This window comes from Anser brachyrhynchus (genome assembly GCF_964034855.1).
Source record: "Anser brachyrhynchus genome assembly, chromosome: 6".
In the NCBI taxonomy this organism is placed as follows: domain Eukaryota; kingdom Metazoa; phylum Chordata; class Aves; order Anseriformes; family Anatidae; genus Anser; species Anser brachyrhynchus.
The window spans coordinates 12,200,803-12,225,186 of record NC_137700.1 but is presented as its reverse complement, the minus strand read 5'-3'; positions in this window follow the sequence as shown (position 1 = coordinate 12,225,186).

Here is a 24,384-nt window from a genome sequence, read left to right as displayed (position 1 = left end):
CAGTCGTACTTAAGTCTCACCCACAATTAGATCAGAAAAGTAACTGGAAGAAGCAGTCAGGGTTTATCTAGCAGATGTACAGGTCTGGTCTTCCTGAATTTGGAAAGACTAACACTACCGCTTCCACTAGCTTAAATCTGTGAAAATTAAAAATGACATCCCAATGTCATAATTGGGCAAGGCTGAGAAAAGCCCACTCAGAATTGTCATTATTAATCAAGCTGTCACTCCCTGCACCCTACTCTCCATTTCTGTCATTATGTCTGATTAGAGCCCTGACACTACAAACCCTTTCTGACTGGCCTGTGCAACAGGCTGGTGTGAAACCTCTCCGCAAGACTCCCTGAATCACAGTAAAAATAGCTGCACTGCATTTGGTTTAAACACTTAATTGCATAATGTATTATTCATTTTGGCTGTTACTCATATTTATAATAGAGTCATTGGTTATTATAGCATATTTCAGAGGAAGAATATTAGAAAGACAGACAAAAAAAAAGCATTCTCCAAAATTCCCCCTTTATAAGACTCTTCTCCCATTCTTCTCCCATTTCGTCAAAACTAACCAGGTCAGCTGTAAATTTCTATGCCACATATCCTTCTGACATAGAGTTAATTTGTGTTTGTGCGGGTGTGCATGCATGTGCATACATGAAAAAAGGGGGAAATACATTTTTCCCATGGAAAAGGTAATACAGTTCTGTTGCAAACATATTTTAGCAGACCCAGGATGTAGACAAGTGACTTATGTTTTTAATTTGGAAGGGAATATGCTGCTTTGGTAAATGATGTCATGAACATTAACCCCCTATAAACCCTGCTGCTGTTCAGTTACCACAGCTCCCTTCGGGTCTGCACGTGCAGTTCCTGAGCTGGGCAGCACGTGTCGTTTTTCAGCCAGGCACTGCAGGGAACAGAATTCCTGTGTTTCCAGTGCTTTTACCTTTGGTGCTCACCAGGCCATTTGCTGTGCTTTCTGTAGGTTTCTGCATGTTATTAATAAGGCTAATCACAACAGCAGGAAATAAGCTGAGAAATGAAAGGAAAGCCAATGACTTCTAGAACAAAATGGAAGCAGTAAATTATTACACGGAATGGAGTACGTGGTGGAACCATAGACCAGTGATATTATTGCAACATAAGATACACACTGCAAAAGTCTGATTTCATTAATAAAATAAAAGTGCTTCATTTGCCACCGCTCATTTCAAAGCTACTGAGGACTTAAATCGAAATTATACTACATGCATACACTACCAAAAGAATACTCTTCATGCAACAAAGCTCTCATGGTGCAGAAGAACAAAGCTTTTCACTTTGCTAGTTTCAGATTGGATTTACTACCATATAAATCAAAACTAGAAGAAAGTGAATCATTCTAATTAAACAATTTATTGATCCATTTATATTGTTCCTAAAAGATATTTTAGGAGCATCTGCAAAGAAAATCTCTCAACACAAAAGTTTATTCAAGATTAGAAATGAACTTGTGAATTTACAATGAATAAAGATACCAAACAATTTTGACTTAAACCATAATGCAGAAAAATAAATGAATGTAAACTAATACAGATACAAGTTAATTAATGCAAACTATAGGGAAAAAAAAAGCCTTTTATTTATTTATCAGCCTTTTATTCTAATGTTTCAGCTGAGGAAGAAGTCAGCCAACCACTGCCTGAGGATTTAGAAATTTTTTTTTTGAATGGGAAAAGGATACCTACACTAAACATAACACACTCATAAACACTCATACAGCTAATGGAAAAGTTTTCTGAAAGTCACTTTGCTAAAAAAAAAAAAAAGGAAAAAAAGAAAAAAAGAAAAGAGAGGGACTACTGGTGTTGTTCAATACTCTCTCTTTAAAGCTCTAGGTTTTTAAAAACAAAACAAAACAACTTTTTCCCCCTGCCCATCCTTCCTATGTCAAGGAAGAGTGGCTGTGCTTTAGACAGGCTACTTCTCAATTGCTATTTATAATCCTAACATTTATTAGATTTAAAAACAAACAAACAAACAAACAAAAAAAAAAGACACTACTACTTGTGAGAGCTTCTTTTAATGAATACTTCTAAACTGGATTGTGGACTGTAGCAAGGAACAGATAGGTATGTCAATGTACAAAGTTTAAAATAGAATATTGCCTAGGAGACTCCAGCCAATGGTCCCATATTTCTGAGTTTTACATCATTTGCATCTCAATATCCTCACGGCATTTATTATTTGCTACCCTTATCAGCAGGTACTCACAGTGTCCAAACACACTGGTTTTCAAAACCTATGTTAAAAAATAAATAAATTAATTTAAAAAAAGACCACTGAAATCCACACTATAACGATAACACTCATTAGGAAGATGTTCGCTAATTTACAGTTGGAAGGCACCCAACTATGGGAAGATAAGGAAAAGGACACAAAATCTTTTAAGCAGTAAATATTTCAAATCTTTTGATAGTTGATAGGAGGCAGAAAGAGAAAAAAAATGTGACAATGGATGCTAGGATGATGGCTGAAAGGATACCAGAAGTTGGAAAGTGGAGGCAGGAAGAAGAAAGACCAAATTCACTCCAGTGAGAACAGAGAACTTTGTACTGTTACCAGAGAGACAAACAGAACCAGTATTTGTGTTGCTCTGGAAGACTAATTTTCCAGGTGGAAAAAAAAAAAAAAAAAGGCAGCTAATAGCAATAATCCAGGTATTAGTCAATGTCATAACCAACAAATTTCTTTGCCTTCTGTTAGACTGACTTTGGTGAAGAGCAGTCGTGGGTGGGGAAAATATTCTCACGTGGAGCAACACCAAGTTGCTTCAGATAGCGAGGACACTTTGGATGTCAGAAAAAGTAAGGATGAATAACAAGTATTAAAAAATATCTGTAACAGCGGTAAGAATTGTTGAAAGCCAAGCTACTTAAAAATGTGGAAATGACATTGAAACAAATAGCAGTAGTAACACTTGGAAGATGACCAGGAAAAGTTAAACAAACCCTTGCCCTTTTTTCCATACAGGGCTGATGAAACCGAAATTGAAGCATCTGTGTACTGAAATGGAAATGTCCACATTGATGTGGAAGCAAAATTAATAAAAGAAGCATCAGGGGAACTACAGACTGAATGACCTCCAATCCAAATTGTGAAGGAACTAATATATGACACTCCAGCTGCATAAGCCAGGTTTTCTAATAGCGTCAACTGATCTAGTCTGGTACTGCATGACTGGAGAACAGAAAATATAGTAAACTACATTTAATAAAGGATGCGATAAGAAACTACAAACCACTTATTCTGGCTTCAGTAATATGCAACCTTCAAGGGAAAACAGATTTGGGAGTAAATTATATAACATTCAATAGCGTGAAACATTCCAAACTAATATAATACTTCCTCCCCAAAACAAACAAAACCAACCACCGCCACAACAGCGCAGACAAAACACCCCTCTCCCCCTTCATATCACTCTGAATTCAATAAATCTGTTCAGTAGGGTTGAAAAAAAATCACATCTTTAGTAACTACCTGAAACCCATACACCAAACAGGTCTTTTCCCAGTCCTGTGCTCCCTGTCCCAAAATCAGAAGACGTTAAGCAGATAAAAATAGAATCATCTGACACCAAAAATTTTCCCTCGAATTTTACCTTTATTAAAAATATTGACCCTTGAACATGATCTCATGGTGACTAGGCCATTCTGCCACTATCCTGTATATAGGATTGGATACCCAAAAGGAAGGCAGGAAATCTTTAAAAGATGATATTGGAAGAAAAAGTCAACAGAAATGAAGGGCAGGCCAGAGAACAGGGTTGAAATTTCTTAATATTTGGAAAATAAGTCACATGTAGTTTCTCGGCCATTAGAGAGGAAAGGCTTACTTAGAAATAACAGCTGGCCCTAAAACACTCCTGGTACTGCAAAAATAGAATTCCTCCTTCCATTGGTTGCCCTATTTCTGGCTTTAAAAAAAAAAAAAAAAAAAAAAGAAAAAAAGAAAACCAGACCCAATTGTTCCTTATTGCTGTGTCCTCGGTGGCTAGACTACAGTCAAATCAGGCATCCCTCTGTGATTTCTCCAAGCTCTCCCCAAGTCTCATGCAATTAAAAGCATCAATACTGATGCACATTAACGACAAAAAGTTAATGCAAGGGCTAATTGAGACCATCTCCCTCACAGGCCATTTCACAACATTAATAGCACAGAAAACAGCCATTAATATGCAATTAAATTTCCGAGATGCATGGGCTATCAAAACCAGGTAGCTGGAACCTTTCTCCACACTTTTTAACCTCTCACTACTGCTCGAGCCCAAAATAGCTGCTGTGCCAGGCACTCCTTTCCCCTACAGCAGCAAACTGGCCTGGCACCAAGTGCTGGCTCTGCTAGCAACCAAAGCCAGCTCAGTGAAGCAAGCTGCATCTTCTAAGCTCTACCCATCAGGGAGATCAGCAAATGACAGATTATTAACTAGTTTTTCTGGGGTACAGGTACAGAAATGTTTTGCTAACTGCAGATACCAACTGCTTGGAACGTCTAGGCTTTGAACAGTTTATTCTGAAATATAACCATATTCCTCTCATGCAAACAAACAGGTTTCATTAACAAAAGAAGAAAGTCTTGCAATTTAAATTGCTTATGAGTCTTTTCCTGCAGTGCATCAATGGAAAAAAATTCAAAATGAAAAATAAATCTAGCTAGCTGGGGTTGAAAGGGGTGCTTTCAGCGTTGTTGGGAGAACACTGAGATTTTGGAGAAAGGCTCTTTTTGTGTTCTCTGGATTTATTTATTTATCACTTGAAACTTATTTGGTTTTTACAGCAATCTAAACACAAGGCGTGTTAGTAATATGGAATAACAGTTGATATGGCACATTTCCCAGCTCCTCTGAGTCAGGGACAGTCTCTTTGTCATTCAATAGAAGACAGAATTTTGAAAATGGCTTCAGAACAAGAGTCTTAACCATGAATACTGGCTGGATCTGAATCTATCTATTCATTTGAAGAGAATTTTCATTCATTTGAATAAACTATTCCAGATTTTATTTATTTATTTATTTATTAACCAAAACAGATGCGTTTCCAAGAGGAAACCAGGAAGGTGTGGGGGGAGTCCTGCTAGCCTAACAACTGAACCAAGTGGATTTTTTTCAGGAATTTTTCAGACCTCAAAATATTGTTTCACAGTGGAAACTGCAACTGAACTAAGCTAGAGTATTTCAACTATGTTACAAAATCTGTTTTTCACAGGTTCATCATGCAGTAAAATCATGTGGTACTTGATATATATCAAGGCTATTGGTTTAGAAACTGGAGAGCATCTCCTTGATGCTCAGGGATATTGATTCACTGATAAAGCCCTGCAGAATTAAGTTCACTTGAATATTCTGCAGGAAGAGAATCACTTCTAAAGCACCTTCTCATGTGAAGATACAGTGAGAGGGCAATGTTTTCAGAGACTGGCTGCCCATCTCATGAAGGTGAGATGTGGGGGGACATAAGTGCTGCAGAAGAAGAAAGGGATTAGTCTACTCCCTTCTTTAGGACTAGGACAAAAAGTGATGACAGTCAGGGTATTGTGATGAAGCACTGCATTAGGCATCAGAAAAAAACCCACAACTTTCTAACAACAAACATAATGAACTACTAGAACAGGTTGCCAGGGGCAACTGAGAAATGCATACCAGCGGCATATTCAGAGGCAGTGCAGGAAAACCAAACATGACATCGCTTAGCTGCATTGTGGCACAGGGATGAACTAGATATATTTTCTCAGTCATGATTTTTTTAATTTCAATCTTTTCACAACATCTTTTTTTTTTTTTTTTTAATTTTACCAGTTTCCTATGAAATACAAATTTCAGCTTTTCAGTCAACTCCAGCAATCACGAAATATTCTTGGCAGTTCGCATTACAGCTTAGTCATCTGCAGACCAAAAGTCTGTTCTGTTTTCCACAGGGCCCTCAGGTTCTCCCTCAGTGCCATTCCCCATATTTAAAAGTAAGCAGAAACACAGAGCTCTGCCTATAGCCAGTGGCAGCCACGTACAGCCATCTTTTCAACTCAGGCACTCATTCATACCATTCATTTCTCTGCTTTAAAAATCATCATTTTTCAATATGGATAACTTTATGGGCATAATATCTACCATTTAAAAATAGTGGCATTAGAGTCAGTTCAGATTCTTGAATATGAATACATTTCTAACACCACATGTAATATTTCTGACTGCTAACTGAGTATTGACAAAATAAATACAACTTTTGTAATGGCTTTGCACTCGGGAATTGTACATTGTAAATCAATGATTTCTGTATCTAGCAGATCATCACTGGAGCAGGTTTGTCCTTAACAGCCAAGGTTACAGTTTCTCTCAAGTCTATATTACTTTCCAGAACTCGAGCTCCATAACTTGAACTTCAAAACAATGCTTGTGAGAGGAGATACAGAAGGTCAAGCATCAGGACCAATGCTTGGAATTCATTACCAGAGTTCAAAATAACAAATATTTTCAGCACTTAGACAGAAGCGCAAAATTTTGACACAAGTGTAACTTCAGATGAAGTCTTAGCTGCAACTAAACCTGAAAGCATAACTGAAGAAAAAGACAACGTTAATTTAAAAAAAAAATATATATATATATATTTTGTTCTATCTTTGCAGTTAAAAACAAAGAGGTATGCAGGGATGAAACTGAGAAGCAATAACAACTAGAATGAGGAAGTTGAAGACACAAGTGTATGCCTCGTATTGCTTCAGAAGAACACAGGAGAAGCAGTGGTTTCCAGAGATTTCAGTCATTCCTTGGAAAGCAACCAGCTACTTGAAAGATGAAGCTAAACAGACCAACCCAACAAGTGGTTCTGCACTCAGGTGGTTTTGTGGCTTTCAGTAGTAAGTCAAGGAAAAAGACCAGCTCTAAGCCTGCTCCACTCACGTATCCAGAGACTGTTTTGCACATAGGAAAGAAAGAAAAACACAGCAGCTACACGCAGATTAAAAGTGAGTTCTCTCTGCTGGACGCCCGCTCTCATGTGCCTGAGCAGTTTCTGAATGCCGCAGTGATGCGGACGCCACAGCTTCACCAGGCATCTAGGGTGGCGTGGCAGCTGCAGGCAGATGTGCTCGATCCTCAGGGTTTTGTATGCAACCCTGCCAGCTCCTGCCTTACAACAGCATTTAGTTCTTGACTTGTTTACTACCTCCAGAGTAAAGGCTTCCAGTTATACTGTTTTGTTTTGTTTTGTTTTTTACTAAGGAGTATTCTGGCACAGCCAGCTCCCAAGAAGGATGACAAGCAACCTCCCCAGCAAACAACCATATGCGTTAATGCTGTCATTAACAGACCACGGGTACCACCAAAAGGCACCTGAGAAACAACCTTATGCAGCTCTTGTGATACATGCTGACGCTGACGCTGTACAGGTGTAACTGAAATTAGAATTGACTCCGTATTGCTGCTCTGATGCAAAAGGTTATTGCCAAAGCACAAGCAGTGTTCCCCCTGCCCAGCTGGGGACAGACTGGGTCAGCTCTTCCTCAGTCTCCCACACAGGCTGGAATCAGAATGAAATTTGCCAAGAACCAACACAGTATCCCCTCGGGGATCTAAAGGACAGTGCTATAGAAAGAAAGATTTTAGGTGAGCCCTTCTTCCTTCTTTTAAAGCATTTTCCATGTTCATTTTGATATTAATATTAATGTCCTGTTGATAACACAAGTTAGTATATAATGACATTTCTATCAATGGGAAATGTAGAATGAACCGCATTACAGAATAATCTACTGAGTCTGTGGTTCCCTGGCCATGCACAAATCCCAGTTGTAGTCACTTTAATTGCTCTAAAAAAAAAGACAATTGATTATATCCACCTGCTTCATTTTTCCTCCATCAGTAAATGTCTGGGTAAGCAGCCAATTTCTGACTACAGAAACGTTAATTGTGTGAGCAGAAACAGGTATGTATGTGTTATTGTTTTGCCAAGTGATACTGGCAACGGTGACAAATGAGTTCAATTAACTAAAGGTCTCTTCAAAATGCACAGCTCAGGTACGCACCTGCAGGGTTCACGTGGCTGCTGAGCATCCTTGACTCACTACCAAACAGACAGAAGGGGAATGACCAGTGTGGAAGAAGTGAGAGCACTTTTCCACTTTTTTTTTTTTGTGAGTACAGGTCCTGCACACAGCTGATTCTCCCCGATAATGCGCTTCTCCACACTAACTACCCAGTATTGCCAGAGACCCCTTTCTCCTAATGAATTTACGTCCACAGAGAGTTCACATTAAACACTTTTCCACATACTTCTCATGCTGTTCACACACAGGTAAAAGGAGAAAGCTCCTGTTCATGAGCCCGTGCAACATTAGATAGGGAAATTTAAGGTTAAAAAAAAAAAAAAAGGTGCTGTGGTGGTTCAAAGTTATAGGGAAAACACAAAGTAATGTTTTGCCTCCCATCAGCCTCAGGAAACTTTTCATAAGCTCTTGGATCAGGGCTGCTGTTCTGTTTCATTATGAATGATGAGGGTGGCAAACCCCTAGTACCTTCAGCAGAGTCAGAATTATATATATAATTAAATCAGATGTTTAAAAAAAAAAAAAAAAGATCTGAAGAGCTCGTATCTCATTCTCAGAGGGCCCTCCACAGCCAATAGCGCCAGAACAGAAGAAAACATTGTTCCGTGCTCTGCAGGGGGGAGCAGGCCGAACTCCTAGTGGACATTTAACTGGTGCAATCATTTGGAGTAGATGTGAAAAATCAATTCAGTTTCTAATCGAGAATGCATGTGTATTTCAGCTCTTCCACCTTTATGCTGTTATGCCTTATTTCTTTTCCTAGTTTACTTTGGGAATTGAAATATGTGTCAATTAATCAGGATTAAGGCCATTGCCATTCACACTGCAGGAAATGTTAATTATGAAACACCGCCCTTTCAGAAGGAGATGGATTTGACGAATATTCAGAGCATCTGAACAGAGCTTGACACAGAGGTCGTAGCTCTTTCTGATATTCTTAAGACCCTACAGCAACTATTTTTAGCAAAGAGCCTCTGAAAGCCCATACAGGCCTTCCACACTTGCCCTGGGAGAGAGGCTAAGACCCAGCAGCAAGCAGCGGGCATCTCAGCATTTCCTCTTTCCCATCCACACGCGAGTGTTTTTGGCAAGCACATCCCTGTGAGGCTACCTACTACATTCTGGAAAAACACGGGTACAAACTTATCTAGAGAGAGAGAGACTCGTGGGTGGGGGGGTGCGGTGGCGGGGCCGAGGCGCGCTTTGCAGATTGAGGGTGGTCGGAGCCCAGCAGCGCTCCCACCGGCATCCCTCCCGCTCCGCCGGGGAAGGAGCTCCGCCGCTGCTTTTCCCTCGGGGATCCCGCGGCCGGGTTCCTGCCTCCGGCACCGGCCCGGGATGCCCAGAGCCACGCCGGCGGGCGGCGAGACGGCGTTGCGGAGCTGCCCCCGGCCGGGAGTGCCCTGAGGACGCCCCGCTCCCCGCTCCGGGCGCCGCTACGGGCGGCGACTTTGCTGCGGGCGGGCACTCGCCGGGCTCCCCCCTCTCTTCTCCTCTCCTCGCCTCCCGTCGCCGCTCCGCCCGCCGCCGGCTGCGGAATGGGCGGCTCTGGCCGCCGGCTGCCGGCAGCTGTCACACGGCGGAGGCAGCCGCAGCCGGTGCGAGGAGCGAGCCCACCCTGCCGCCGAGGATGACTCACGGGGAGCCGGCGCTCGTCTCCCTCGTGCTGGCCGTGGACGGAGAGCAGCCGGCGAGCTCCGCGGGGCGAGGACAAGGTAAGCGGATCGCTCACCCCAAACTTCGGCGGCCGCAGGGGCGAGCCCCGGACCCGGGCATCCCCCGGGGGCGTCCCGCGGGGGGCATCCCCCAGGGGGCAGCCCGGCCCCTGCGCCGAAGCCGGGTTTGGGGACGGGTCGGGGGCTGGCTCGAAGGAGAACATCTCGCCCAACGGCTGGGGCTCCGTTTCTGTCGAGCCACTGCTTTCCCACCTTCAGAGGGTGACACCGTCACGGGAACCCAGCAGGGCGCTTTGCTATTTCGGTAGGCAGAAGAGCAGCCGAGCTGGTGCCCGCTGCAGCACCCCCCAGCCTTACCCCGGGCTCCCTGACTGCAAGGGAGGCAGCTGGGCTGGTTTACAGCTTCTCTGTGCTGTGAAGGTGCTGCAATCACGCCTGGATGTACCTGTGCTTCCTATGCGCTGTACGATATTTCTCTGCAGCCTCTTACCCGTTATATCTGTTCAGACCGCCTATGTGCTGGCAATCGGCTTACTAAGAGTTGACTTTTAAGCAGTGTATTACAAATTGCACTGGAAACCCACAAAGAGCTGCCCTGACATTACTGATGTGAAAAGGCAGCTCTGCCCAAGGACGGTGCCAAGTCCCACTCCCATCACATGTGTGGAGCTGACAGGACAGGCACCTGCAGCCAGCCCTGGACACCACTCAGCCTCCAGGTAGCCACCGAGACCCACAGACAGAGCGGTTTTGGAATGAACTCAGTAAGAGGATGACGGTAGTAATGGGCCCTCCCCCTAGCTACTGCCCCTCCATCCAGTCTTTTAAATGGGTTAGGGGGACACTTTCTTATTTTAGAGAACTTAAAGCACTTGGTATGGATCCTCAGGAAGAGGTAGAACAACTGCTTGATGTGTCAGCATGGACCCTACCTCGTTTTCCATCAGAATATGGTACATGCTTTCCATTTGGTACAAACGGATTTTACCAGCATTATGCTTTAAGATTATTTCAAATCATTTGGACCGCTACAGAGACTTTGGTGTATATATATATAATTTTTTTTTTTGAAGTTACCTTTTTTTCTTAGGACTTGGGTACAATACCTGACTGCAAGGGTATCAGATTGCTTCCATAGAAAGTAACCCTGCAATGCCCTTCCCACAACAGATTCTGGTGATTCTGTCTTGAACCTCTTGGTACTCTTCGTGCTATTTAGTTTAAAATTAGTAGCTATTTATTGCATGCAAGCTCTTTTTCACTTGCTACAGTAGCACATGTTGTAATCTCTGGGGCTGAACAGCTATTTTTGACCCTGTCTGTCTGATGTGTAGAATACGAAATCATCCTATTTACAAGTTGGGTTTTTCTGTTTTCTTCTCCTCTCTTCAGAGACATCAATGTATTACCAGTTCTCTTCAGTATGGCTCCTCTAGGTGGAACCTTAGTCTATTTAGACAACCCACGGTGATCACACTTTTTTTTGTAACTTGGCAACAAGAGCAAAAAATCAAGTTATATCCATCACACATGCAAACCTTGCATTGTGCTGCCCCATACTCAGCAAATTAAACCCTCGAGATAAATGACACTGGACTCGTGGACAAGTCGTTTTAATATCATTAGCTTGGCTTGACGGTTGTCCTAATTACAGAAGTCAAAGACTGCGGGAAGCAGCTGCAAAGTCAGCACACGTGCAAGGAGCTGTCTGCAAAGCAGGAACACATGCTTTAATTTGAGGCTTCTTTGTTGCAACATGTGTTATTAAGGAAAAGTATGGCTTTTAATACCGTTGTTGAAAAAAATGGTCTGGCTACTGTTCAGGTGTTAAGAATTGCATGGCTGTGTGGGGTTATCACTCACCTTTCTGTGAGGGTTCATTTCTGACATGGTATTTTTGCCGAAGTAAACAGACATGCACTTCCAATGCTATTTAGCTGTGATCAAGCTCTTGGCTCATTTATTTACTGGGGAGGACAGTGAGGTGGAGATAAGCCATGCTGCTAAGGAGAGGTCAGCACAGTACTCTGCCTGTCCTCCCTGCCTCCTCCCAGCTAGGCAACCCACCAGCACTGTAACTGCAGGGGCGAGGGACGTGAGACGACACACAGCAGCTACACAGGAATATCAGTAGGAAACTCTCCTAAGACACAGAGGTGCTCAACTCCAGGCCTCTGACTGAGCCTAAAAAGATTAAGCCAGCCACAGACTTTGCTCCTAAATCTAAGCCCATAGGTATCTGGGGTCAGGCAGCTGCTTCAGTGGGTGGCAGGGGATGGCCCAGCTTTGAGACCCAGGTCTCTCCTGGCAGCTCACCTCCACAAACTGAAGTCAGGGGAAGCAGAAGTTTTGCTGTGGTTAGTTAAATGGATTTCATTCCATAACTGATGCCATTCAGAAAAGATTAAGGTTCAGCCAAGTTCTTCAGCTTAAAAAAATCAGCCTAAGTAGAAGCTGCTTTCAAGAGAAATCCACAGAAATAAGGGAAAACTGAAGTGAAACAAAACCCCATGCAAAGATGAAGAGCTCCAAACAATCAACAAGGTTTATACACGTCAGGAACATATCAACACATGATTACAACCTCTGGGAAGGTATCTCCTTCATCTCAGCTATTCGACCAAGCATACTGTCCCTGCACACAGATGTGCAAAGACGGGTAAAATTTCATTCTCCACTGCAACAAGCACACTTTGCCCCTTTTATGGTTCACCGTTAATGGCACTGTAACTCAGGCAGCTGTAGCTCAGCTCATTACACACCGAACAGAGTTAAGGCTACCTCCTCCTCTTTGTGTAGTACTTTGTTAAAAGGTAAGCAAACAGGACCTACTGGTAACGCTTCAGAGTTATTATCACTATCAGAATGGTATTTTAAGTTGGATTGTACACAGGCACTAGTTTTAGGATGGGACATTTCACACACTGGCTGTATTGTCTTCCAGCAACTTCTTGTTACAAAGTCTCAAGTTAAGTCACCAATTAAGATAAAATCTAATCTTAGTCCAACACTGAGGTGTTCATAGAGATGAAAGAAAGGTACGCACACTATGCAAAACATGCATCCAGCCCTTATGATCAGGCATTATATCCTGACTGGGCAAATCAGTTTTCCATGAAAAATTGCATTTTTTCTTTATTTATTGCAAAGAGTGCTCTTTATGTTTTCTCAGATAAAACACAGATGGTGCAGTTTCCGAGGCACCATTTTAGTCCATTCTTGCTCAAGCAAAATAAAAACAATACTGTGTTTACCACAAAGTAGCTTTCCCCATACTTTTGAGCTTTGCCATATAATTTGAATTTGTGGAAGCTGATGTCTTTCAACTAATGAAACAACAGAAAAATACTTTTGTCTTATCCTTCCTTTCATTAACATGTGAAAAGTCTTTTCACTCAATATCAGTTTGTCTGTTTTCCTGTAATTGTAATTCAAATTTCCAAAATGATAAGGAAACTAAGTATGCTAGGCACGTATTCCCTTTAGTTTTTAAGTCAATTTAGTTATTGAGTTATTGACTAGCATAGGGATGCAACGCTAAAGAAACTGCATGAAGAAACTAACAGTTCAAAAAGGGAAACCCGAGAGCAAAGAGTACATTCTCTAGAGAGGTACCAGTGGATGACGCATCTGAAATTGATCTTCGCCATAATATGAACTTTGGGCTTTTCTCTACAAGCTATGCATAACATTTACTTACTACTTCTCCTTGTGTCTTTCCCAGCCTTGCCATATTAATGCTGTGCATTTCAGAAAAACGTGCTTATTCTGAGGGCACCAGAAATGCTGGGCAACATCTAGCAAAGCGTGTATCACCTGAGCGATTCGTAGGTGACAGAGAGCACAATACCACGATCCGCAGGCTGAAGCAACCAGAATGAAAGCCATCCAGGAGCAGTACACAGTTACTGAGACTGTTGGTTCATCAGGAGTCTGTAGCAATATATGACTTGAAACCATACAGCAAAGGACAGATTTGCATACTGCAGAGGTACAGGACAAGACCAATGCGTCAAGATGCACAAGGGCACAAGCAAAGTGTGTGCTGGAAACAGCAGATGAGATGCACAACTCTAACAGACTTCTTTCCAGCTTTTACATTGAAAGGACTCAAGATTTTTCTAGGTTCCAAACAATACAAGTTGAAAAAAAGATAAAACACTCAAAAATCATATGAACCTATGTGTGCCACGTGTATATACATGTGCATGTATTACATCATAACAGTGCCAGATACTAAAAGCAGAAAACAAAAGAAAACAAACAAACAAAAAACCCCACAACAACCCAAAAGAGAAATAAAACTACAGTTCCACAAATCATATGTGGTCATTCTAAGGCAAGCTTTCACGTAGAAATAATGAATTTAAATAGGCATCCTCAAATAAGTAGGAAAGAACACAAGCTTAGAGAATTCTATCCTGCCTGAGCTCCTAAAGCAGCTGCAAACTCTGCCTTGGTTACAAACACATCCTCACAACTTTACCATCACTGCTGCATCATATCTACTATATCGAATGAGAACATATGAAGTAGGTATCTAAAGAGATTAGAAACCTTTCTCATCTGGATGCATGAGGTCATCTCTTCCTTGCTGTTAATGAACATGTAACAAAGCTACTCGTAGGTTATTCATGTGACAATTCCAAGACCAGAGTTTAAACATGGTTAGTTTTTCACCGTGATAGTTCTGGTTACACGGAATAGTACAAACCTAGCTCTACTTCATTCCCTGTGGTCTTGCAACCAATGAACACAAAAAAGCACTGGGTGGACCAAAGAGAAGACACAGCAGAATTCCTTTCCCTGCTTTTTTGGTTGGTCAAATTTCCCTTTTCTCTTCTTCCACCTCCTCTTCATGGTGAGCCCAAGCAAACTCCGTTATACCAGATGATTCTCAGCCAAATTACTCCATCTAGAAAATCACCCCATAAAACTCCAGGGCATAGTTCAGGTCATAAGACACCTACAGACCCTGCCATGCCCAGGCATGGTTCAGGTTTCCTTCTCGGGGACACCGCTGGGGTAGCATGCAGCAGAACAATGGCATGTACCCCCAGGAGGTGCCTGAACCCTGCATCCCCACCTACTGCCCTTGGAGGTTGTGCCCAACCAGAACTGCAAACAGACCAAAACATTAGGCGAAGAAAAGACAATGTACACATCACCGGGAACTGCAGAGAACACCTATCAGGTTATAGTTAGCTTAATTATACAGGAAAGGAAACAATACAGAAAGCCATGCACTTCTAAGAAGGCCAAGTAATTCTACAGCTAGTTTCTTCACCAGGGAAATGGAAAAAAGAGTTAATTAAACCTGTTATCTGTGGTCTGAAATATTAACCTGACGGCCGTGTTTATCTTTTCTGAAACAGCTTTAATGATGTTATTTGTGCCTTTACATTTTTCCTCATTGCTTTGCTCACTGTCCTCTGATGCTACTAGTATTATTGCACTTTCAGTATTAGTAATAAAACAATTACCGAGTCTCTCTGTTGTTTAATGGGTTTGAAACCTCAGGAGTTGAAAATAATTAAGTTGAATATTTTTGCTTGCAATGAAGTTTGAGATTTGATGAAAAAAGAAAAAAAATTAACAGATCCATAAATATTAAAGTCAAGTGGGACTAGTGAATAACTAAGTCTGACTTCCAGCATACCACAACAACCATGTCATTTCATCCAGTTTTACCCATATCATATTTACCCTTAACTTGTGCAGATAAGTCTGTTGTTAGAAAAATAGATTCAAGATCTTGAAAATGATAATACAGGCTGCTGGTGCAGGACATTACAACTGCAGAGCACACTTGAGTGGGATTGTTCCCTTCCAGCCCCACAAGTCACTGAAGCCAACCAACCCTACCTCTCAACATATCCACTGTCTAAGCATGGGAATTTAATCTCAAAATATATTTCTCACAAAAAGCTAAGAGAAACTTAAAAAAGAAAGGGAAAGTGATGACAGAATATGAGCTAGGATTCAATGCAGGTGACTGGCACTTCTACCACTTGCTATCCATAAAAAAGAGAAGTTATTATTTCAGAACTCTGAGGACAATTGCAACAACATCCCATTATTCCTCTTTTTTTTTTTTTATGCCTGAATCATTTAAATTTTTCTTCAGCATATTGTTCCTAGATACCATAATGGGGAAAAAGGAAAACTACTAAGTTTAACATTAATCAAAAATTTATCGGTGCCGTAGCTCTAAAGGTAAATGTGACCATTAATTCTCTTTTTGCACTTTTTCACAAAGGGAGAGAATAAAGTTGTCTGGAGCCAAATGCCTATGTACTGTTATGGATTCCAAAAACAAAAAGACAGCTTTTATGCAATAGGAGAGAGAGAGACCAGGAGAGACAAATATTCCTGCACAGCACCGTGGAAGGATTTACTGACAGGGCAAACTCAGTTCCCTCAGCCAGCCTCTGCATTCCTTGCTGCAGCCTGAAAAAGGCATTTGCAGCATCGCTGATGATGAAAATGAACCCTGCTAAGGAAAAAAGGCAGAGGTGGGCTGGCAAATGAAGGAAAGAAATGAGGAGAGAGAGAAAAGAAAGGGAAAAAAATATAAATAAATAAATAAATAAGCTATTTGCTCCCCTCCTCTACTTTCAGCATTTCCCACATTTGTAATGGATCTAGGGAATATTCAGTAAAGAAGTAAGGATTAAAATAGAAATGAATACAAAAGAAAAAGAAAATAAATGCAAATGGAATGAAATGAAGTGGCAAATAGAATATACAGGTGTTGTTACAGATGTCATCTCCCCTAAACAGGGTTGTCCAATTGTCCATGCTGTGGGCGGGAACTAAAATAAAAATCTTGAAACCCAAATCTTCCTACAGGATGTCTGCACCTTCAGCTTGCAACCCTTGTGCCATGAAAGCAGGTGTAATGCCTGCTGGAGACGGGGGGAGTAAGGGAGCAGATACCATAGCAAGAGAGGGTTCTCTCTGTCACGTTTATCATATGTTACAAAATCAATTCAACATCATTCATGGTCTTGTCAATCACTGTTCTGAGGCACTGCAGGACAAATGGATTTTTTCTGTGGCAATGCGATAGAGAACATGAATTTTGAACCTTACAGTGGACAGTTCGATATCCATAAAGTTGTCTTGTCAAGTCAGCAGAATCCACACTGCCTTTTAGTCTCCCAGTGTTGGTGCATGAGGGTGGGCAACCAAAAGCAGCAGAAACAGTGCATTTTGTGATATGCAAAAGGAAAAACCTAGCAACAACCACTAAAATAAAAAATACATGGTGCTAATGCCTCCTTAAAATACCCAAACTGGAGAAACCTGTAGTCTACTGAAGAAAAGAGAAAATGAAGGGAAGAAGTGTGGATGTTAGCATATCACTAGTGTGAAAACTGAAGGCTGTAGAACTAGGTGGGGACTTGAGTTTCAACTGCTGGGACTCAGAGCCATGCTAAATTGTGCCAACCTCTTTTCCCTGAACACTTGGGATATGTGAGATCCAAGCCTTCTACATTAGTTAACTGGCTGGGGATGGGAAGCTGATATTTCTGAGCAAGGAAAAATAAAAGTCCATAGAAAAACAACTAAATACCTATGATTTCATCTATCATCAGTCTATAGTTCACTAACAGCATTGTTTGTACCTTCAAATCTGTTCTCACAGTAATTAATATCCCATTCATATACCACTAATTGATATGTTTTGACAGGCATAAAATTGTTCCTCTGCCAGAACTTAGGAAACAATTTATTTTATTTTCTGAGGTGAAAATGTAAATATAACAAGGCACTGCAGAAATATCCCAGTCCTCCTCTAGTAAATAGGACAATTAGTGGTATGAATGCTCAGCCCTCATTCAGAAACCTCTTTCTGTGAGTAATAAAACTGCTTGGAGGGTAGGGCCTAAACGAGTTTACCTACTTCTAAGTTATCAGTAACTGTTAAGACACCGTGTGTCTGAATTGTTTCTCCAGGACGACTTCTGTGGCTGTTTTTTTGAGAAGGAAAGGGGAGCTGGCTGCTGTTTTACAGACTCACAAGCTATTTTACAAAATGCAGACACCATCTTATTTTACAACTCTTAATCAACATAGATTTTTTTTGTTCCCCCCCCCCACCCCCCTTTTTTCCTCTGATGAGTAGAAGCATGAAAACAGTTAATGAAGAATCTCAGTAAAAACCCTTTTTATTAACCTGTGATCACAGCTAGAAAAAATGCACGGTACCTTTCTGGCAGGTAGAAGCTCATTTAAAATCCTTAAATGAATTTTCCCTTCTCCTTCTCAGTCAAAAACAGATCCTTCCAGGACAACAGCTCTAAACTGGGAGGCATGAATTTTGTCTTAGTCAGGAGGAAGCTTGAAAGCATACGTCATGTCTTACCACAGACCAATGCTGACTGAGCTTGTGAGACCCCGGTGAGACGCGTGCCCATGGCCTGTGTTAAGCCCTGGCACTCATGGCATCACAGGCACATTGACACTTTGGTGCTATGCACAGACACAGGATGGGATGGGTGCAGGAGGGAAGGGAAGTGCAAACCAACCCATTGACAGATTGCAGGTGATGTGCACCAGAAAGAGGGTGGGAGAGGTGAGGACACAAAGTTTAACGTCCCGTGCTCTGGAATGCGGACCGATGTCCTGCAAGTGGGATCTCAGCCTTGTGCAATCAGTGCTGTCTAATTGCATTTTGTCTAAATACAGGGCTTTCGCCACCCAACCCTCACCTCTGATCATCGTTACAGTTCAGCTCTGAAAACTGCCAGCTCTTGTCTAGGCCTCTGCGAATACAAATAATTAAATGTCTGCAATAAGCCAGGCAGCTGACTCCAGGGTTTTAAAGGTCAATAATTTCTTTTTAAAAATCAATATATTTGTAACTAGCTAGGTAAAAGCTTCCAGCCCTGAAAACATGCTTAAATGGACAATCCAATGGGGCATTTTTCCAAGCTGCATGAATTTTAACAACGCTCACACTTGTCAGTTTTCCAATTGTCAGAAGGCCTTTTATAAGGGATGGAGGATTCTGAAGATTAATTCTGCTCCTTTCTAATAAGTCACCATTTCATCATCCCCTATTCACAGCTTATCACATACAATGGATACTATTCAGCAGTGACGACTCAGGTACATTAAAACAGGACAAGTGTGTAGGCTATAGCTGAACAATGGCATCTCACTGTGTCAAGGGGAGCAGGCATGGCGCTGTGCGTAGCTGCCCTGAATGGAGCATTTTCTTTTAGCTCGTTCTGTTCTCCAGCTGTTGCTGCTGGAATCATTGATGGTTCTTGTTTGTCTTTTTTTTTTTGTTTTTTTTTTTGTTTTTTTAAAAAAAGAGGGATTGTCTGTGATCTGAGGAAAAGGTCTGAATTTAACATCGCCCCATTTGCATAAATGTTTGTGCAATTTATAAGGATGTGAGTAAAATCACCTGCCTTTCCTAGAAACCATTTGGTTAGTTAGCTATGATGTATTTAATTTAATATTTATTGACTTGAACTGTTACATCATAATGACAGCTACTCAAGCGGGCCTGTATTCTAGAATTCAAAACAAGCATGATTGGGAAATGCATTTGATTCAAAGGAATTCAGATTATTTGATCTCCCTTTGTGCTTCTCACTGTGACTACAAGCAGCAATAAACCATGATAATCACTGCCTGAACAAAAAGATACAAAACCTCAAGGAAAGGTTATGGCAGGGGATATCTTTCATGCAAGCAAGAAGAGCCTACAAGAAAATAGTTCTACATGTTGCCTGTCATGAAGGTATTCTCAGACACCAAGGCAAGTCTTGGCTATTCCCTTGCAAAAGGGGCTCGCAGAAGATAGACTAGGGAGTCACACAGGCCCCACAGGAACCCAGCTTCCTAAAATTAGGTCAACAATGACATAAAATTAGATTCAATGTTCTGCTGACCAAACAAAAAAGGGGAGGAGTGATTTTTAATCAAGAATTCTTCAGGGTAATGTTATAGCTTGCTAGAAGTCACCGAGTATGGGTCACAAACTTTCACACTGGTTAGCTCCTTTCTCTTGCCAACATCTGCTAGCACTCATTTGAAGCCCAAGCACAAATGAGAACTTTTAAATTAACTATGTTGCTTAAAGTCAAAGCATGCAGTATTATTGAGACAAATGATTACACTCTATCCTTAAAGGGCATTCAGCGTAAGAGTTATCTACTGAAATTAATTTCTCAATTAAATTGCCAGATGAAATCAGTCATGTTTGAAAGAACAAAAAAAGGAAAAAAAAAAAAAAACAACCACACACACAAAACTACAAAACCCAAACCCCAAACCAAAATCTACTTCAATTCTAATCACTCGAAGTAAACATTCAAAACATGTCAGTGAAGTGGAGGTTGTATTTATATAAAGTATGATGTAGCATCCTTGGAACACACTAAACAATGATCTTGAACAAAAATTTCCTAAAATCAATTCTAGCCATCCACTGTCTTACCACACAGTACCTCTGAGGCTTGGGAACCGAATGTCAGGGAGAAGGAAATGTTGCTCTCTAGTAGTGAATGAACTGACTTTGACTTAGAGAATCCTCTAAGTAGAAGGACTGGACTAATGAGAAAGGAGAGCCCACAACAAACAACACTTAGTACTGCCTACTTAGTAGTTCAAGACTGTTTCAAAATATTGCATTATAAACTTGTTTAAACAATAGCAAGTATCATTTTGATTTGGGGTAGACTGTATACCTATCCACCCCAGCATCACTCAGGTCGCATCCACTGCGATTCCTGTTTGGAGGGTTAGGCGTACACAGACTGACCAAGAGAGGTCCTGCTGGCCTCACCAGCCCATACAGCAATTCAGAAGGACGTTCAGAGAAGCATCCAGTGCACACCCAATGCAGAAAAGCCCTTTTGGGGATTGCAGCAATGTGCAAGGATGCTGGAAGCTGCCAAGAATGATATAAGGCAGGTTTTGACAACTCTCTGACAGAATTTCTTTGTGTACCTGGGGAATAGGCCAATTAGCGCAATGGAGGATTTTGTTGTTTTGCAGACATAGTTACTCCAGAAGCTCAGCATAAAATCGTCCAGCCTGAACCTACCGCAGACCCAGACAAGAAATTTGTCCCACTCCTTCAGCATCACATTCTATAGCAGAAAGCTCTATCCAGTATTGAAGTCTATAAATTATCTTCCCCAGGCCCTCCAGTATTGGCACAGGTTCATGGTTAAATAAATGAGAGCTTGGGAGATTAACTCCTGGGCTACTAGCCGGGAGCAAGCTGGGACAGAAATTTTTAATACTAGTATGAAGACTGTTTACCCAGAGCTGTAAATTGCAAGGAGTACCGCTCCGTCATTCTGCAGCGCTTGTACAGCACACCAGAAGGTTTATGAACACCAGCGTGGGAAGCACTAATGAGATACCTAACAACAGTGCTTTGAAGAGGACTGGCTTTTTGGAGCTAGAGAAACACGTATCTTCTTTTCATAATGATCACTGACCAGGAGCTTTGTTCCCAGTGAAGCTTCTCCTGGGGTGCTGAGTTATGGAGGAATTCATCATGCTCTGCCATCCATAGCATTTGAGGTTTCACCATACAACTTACAATCCAAAGAGATAATCATGTTACTTTCCTTAGGGTTCTCCATGGGTGGTACAGCGGGCACTTGCAATGCTGATGCTGCTGCATCCAAAATCACTTTTAAGCTATCACAACAAACTTCTTGCGCAGGCTTATAGCCTGCTGCGCTCCAAATAGCATCTGTGAAACCAGAAACAAGCATTTACTTACAGAGGGGACGTAACTGATTCATACAAACAAGCAGCACTCCCAGGAATAGCATCATCATATGTATGTGCATTTATTGCACATGTGGCAGTCTTAATGAGTAATGAATTGCTAATATGCATGCTGTTTTGTGACAAACTGCTGTAAAGCATATTGTTCTCGTATGTACTGGGGTTCTGAAGTGCCAGTTGTGCTTATTTTCCAAAAGTTCTTGGATGAAGAGCTTGCCAATCTGCATGCGGTATTTTGTGGCTGATTAATTTTATAGATTGTGCTAGGTAAGAACTCTCTGACTTGCTGAATTCAATATCAGTTTTAATCAACTCTAGTTGCTTGCTAATTTGGAGACGCAGGGTGCCACTTTATTGGTTTCTGTAGATTGCTTGCTCTCCCTATATATAAATAGTTCAGAGAATCCTTTTGGCATACCTATTCCTTTCCAGATGAGTGGACCAACACGATTTTTTCATCATAAATTTCATGGTTTCATACAAAAAGTAATTTAAAAATACTGCAGCTAATTGATATACATTAAAAAAAAAACAACCAAACAGAAAAAAAAACAGCTAACATAGCAAATGGAAAAACAAAAATCAAAACGAAATATGAAATATAATACAAAATTCAAGCATGACAAAAAGCCAGAATACTACTTGCAATATAGACCACTGACCGGGTCCTGGAGAGCCACAAACAATTCCATCCCACAAGCAGTCAGCAAATACTGAAAAAGATGTGTGAACCCATGCCTAACCCTACAATTAACTGTGGAACTGAACAAGGATTAGTAGGAGGTTCTGTTTCAGTATCATGCTCAACATGTAATACTCTGTGGGGTCCTGGGTCTGCTCCCTTTCTCTAATCTCCAATCTTCTGTAATCTCATTGTGCAATTTGACAACAGCAGCTTCTGCGCCCCTGTTCACAGTACGCTAACAGTAGCTACATGGATCCAGTGAATCTCTGAATATCATTCTCCACAGGATGATTTCCTTTGGCCACCTGATGCTGCATCTTTGTGGCCAGGCTCATTTGAAGGTGTCTATTCTTAAAATCATACAAAATAACTGTACAGGAAAAGAGTTCTTTTATCCCTGTTTTCAGAGTCAAAAAATTATTCTCTGCACATTGTCTACACAAGTCCACAGATTCTCAGGATTTTACCCTTTTGCATTTGTAAGTTTGTAAAAAAAAAAAAAACGAAACAAAACAAGATAATAACTGAATACTGCAAGTTGTTTTTTGTTTGTTTTGTTTTTAAAGGTTTGCTACTTTTTTTTTTGTGGATGTGTCAAAGACATAAAGTTAGGTTCTCTGAGTTTTGGGTGTGGGTGGTTTTTTTTTGTTTGTTTTTTTGGTTTTTTTTTGGTTCTTTTTGTGAGTTAGGCTGCCTGCTGAGGACACACAGCCTGGAGCTCGTGAAGTAGAAGAAAGCAGTTGCAATCCAGGACAATGAATATTTTTGCAAACCTGGAGAATACACAGCACATAAACAAAGGGCTTATTTTTATGGCTTAGGCTGCTTTGCCAACTGGCTTAACTAACCAGCTGCATGACAAATTTGTCAGAATCACCTTCTGGCAAATCATAGTGGGCGGAAGGTCCAGAAGGAGTACTGACAAGCACTGATAAGCTGTGAAGTCAGTGGTGTTTGACAGACAGACACACAGCAAACGACTTCATCTACTATGTAGAGAACCACAAGAGAAGGAAGGAAGGAAGGAGGGAAGGAAGGAAGGAGGGAAAAATAACACACTTTTTAGTGATTTTTCTTTAACACTGGATATTCAGTAGCAGCCTTGCAATAAAACTGAAAAACTTAGAAAATCCTACCAACAGCAGTGGACTTACTATTTTGTTGATAAGCTCTGTAGAAATAAACAGGGAAAAGTCCTTGTGCTCATTAAAACTGACAGATATAGCTCATTAACGAGACTATGCCACCTTCCACAAAGTTACAATTTCCTGAATTCTAGGACTTTCCTTAAACAACACTATATGAACCGTGAATATTTTACGGATCATGACAATGCTTTAGAAACAGTAGCTGATCTTCCTTGACAACTCTCATGAAACGTGCGGCTCTGTGATTGAATTTAGTTTAAAAAAAAAGTCCAAGTGATTGAACATTAATTAGCCTATTTCATATTGTCATACACAAATGTATATTTCAGATAATTGAGGATAGGGAATTTTGTGAGGAAGGGTGCTGAGGCAAAGCACAAGTACCATGTTGTGTGCACCAGGAAGGCCCTCTGCCAGTGCCCCTCAGCGACCTCCCCCTGACGGCCAGCAGAGGCGGCCGGCACACATTTGCCTGAGGATCTGATCACTCTGTTTTTATTTTAAGGAAACACTGGGGGCCTACAGGAAGCTTTAAGATGACACAGTGGCCAATATATTTTTTAAAGAAGCTAGTCCAGCCATAGGGGTGGCATGGAGAGACCCACGCATGCAGAAACGCGAGCTACAGGCCATGAGACTGGCACTAGGCCCCTCAGCCATGTGCGCAGTGATGGCAGCGAAGGGCCGCAGGCCTGAGAGGCTTGGCTGTAGACCTGGGCATGAGGGGCCGTACTGCCTTGCCTGTAGTTTTCTCTGAAAGCACAGCTAACGAGATCAAGTCATCAGGCTAATGTGTATTTGTTGGCTTTATGCAAGCGCTGGTAACGCGTGCGCTGGCTGTGATAAGCCATTAGAGGCTTCTGAGGCCTGACGCCGTCTGTCAAAGAAACGGCTGGCGGTCCAGCAGGTAGGAGTCTGTCAGCCCCTGAGTGGGTTTCACACGGTACCCCCTGCTCCTCGCAGTTATCCTTCCCAGTACCAGAACGGGGAAGAAAACGAAGAGAAAAGCCTTAAGCATTGTGAGAAGAGACAGGAG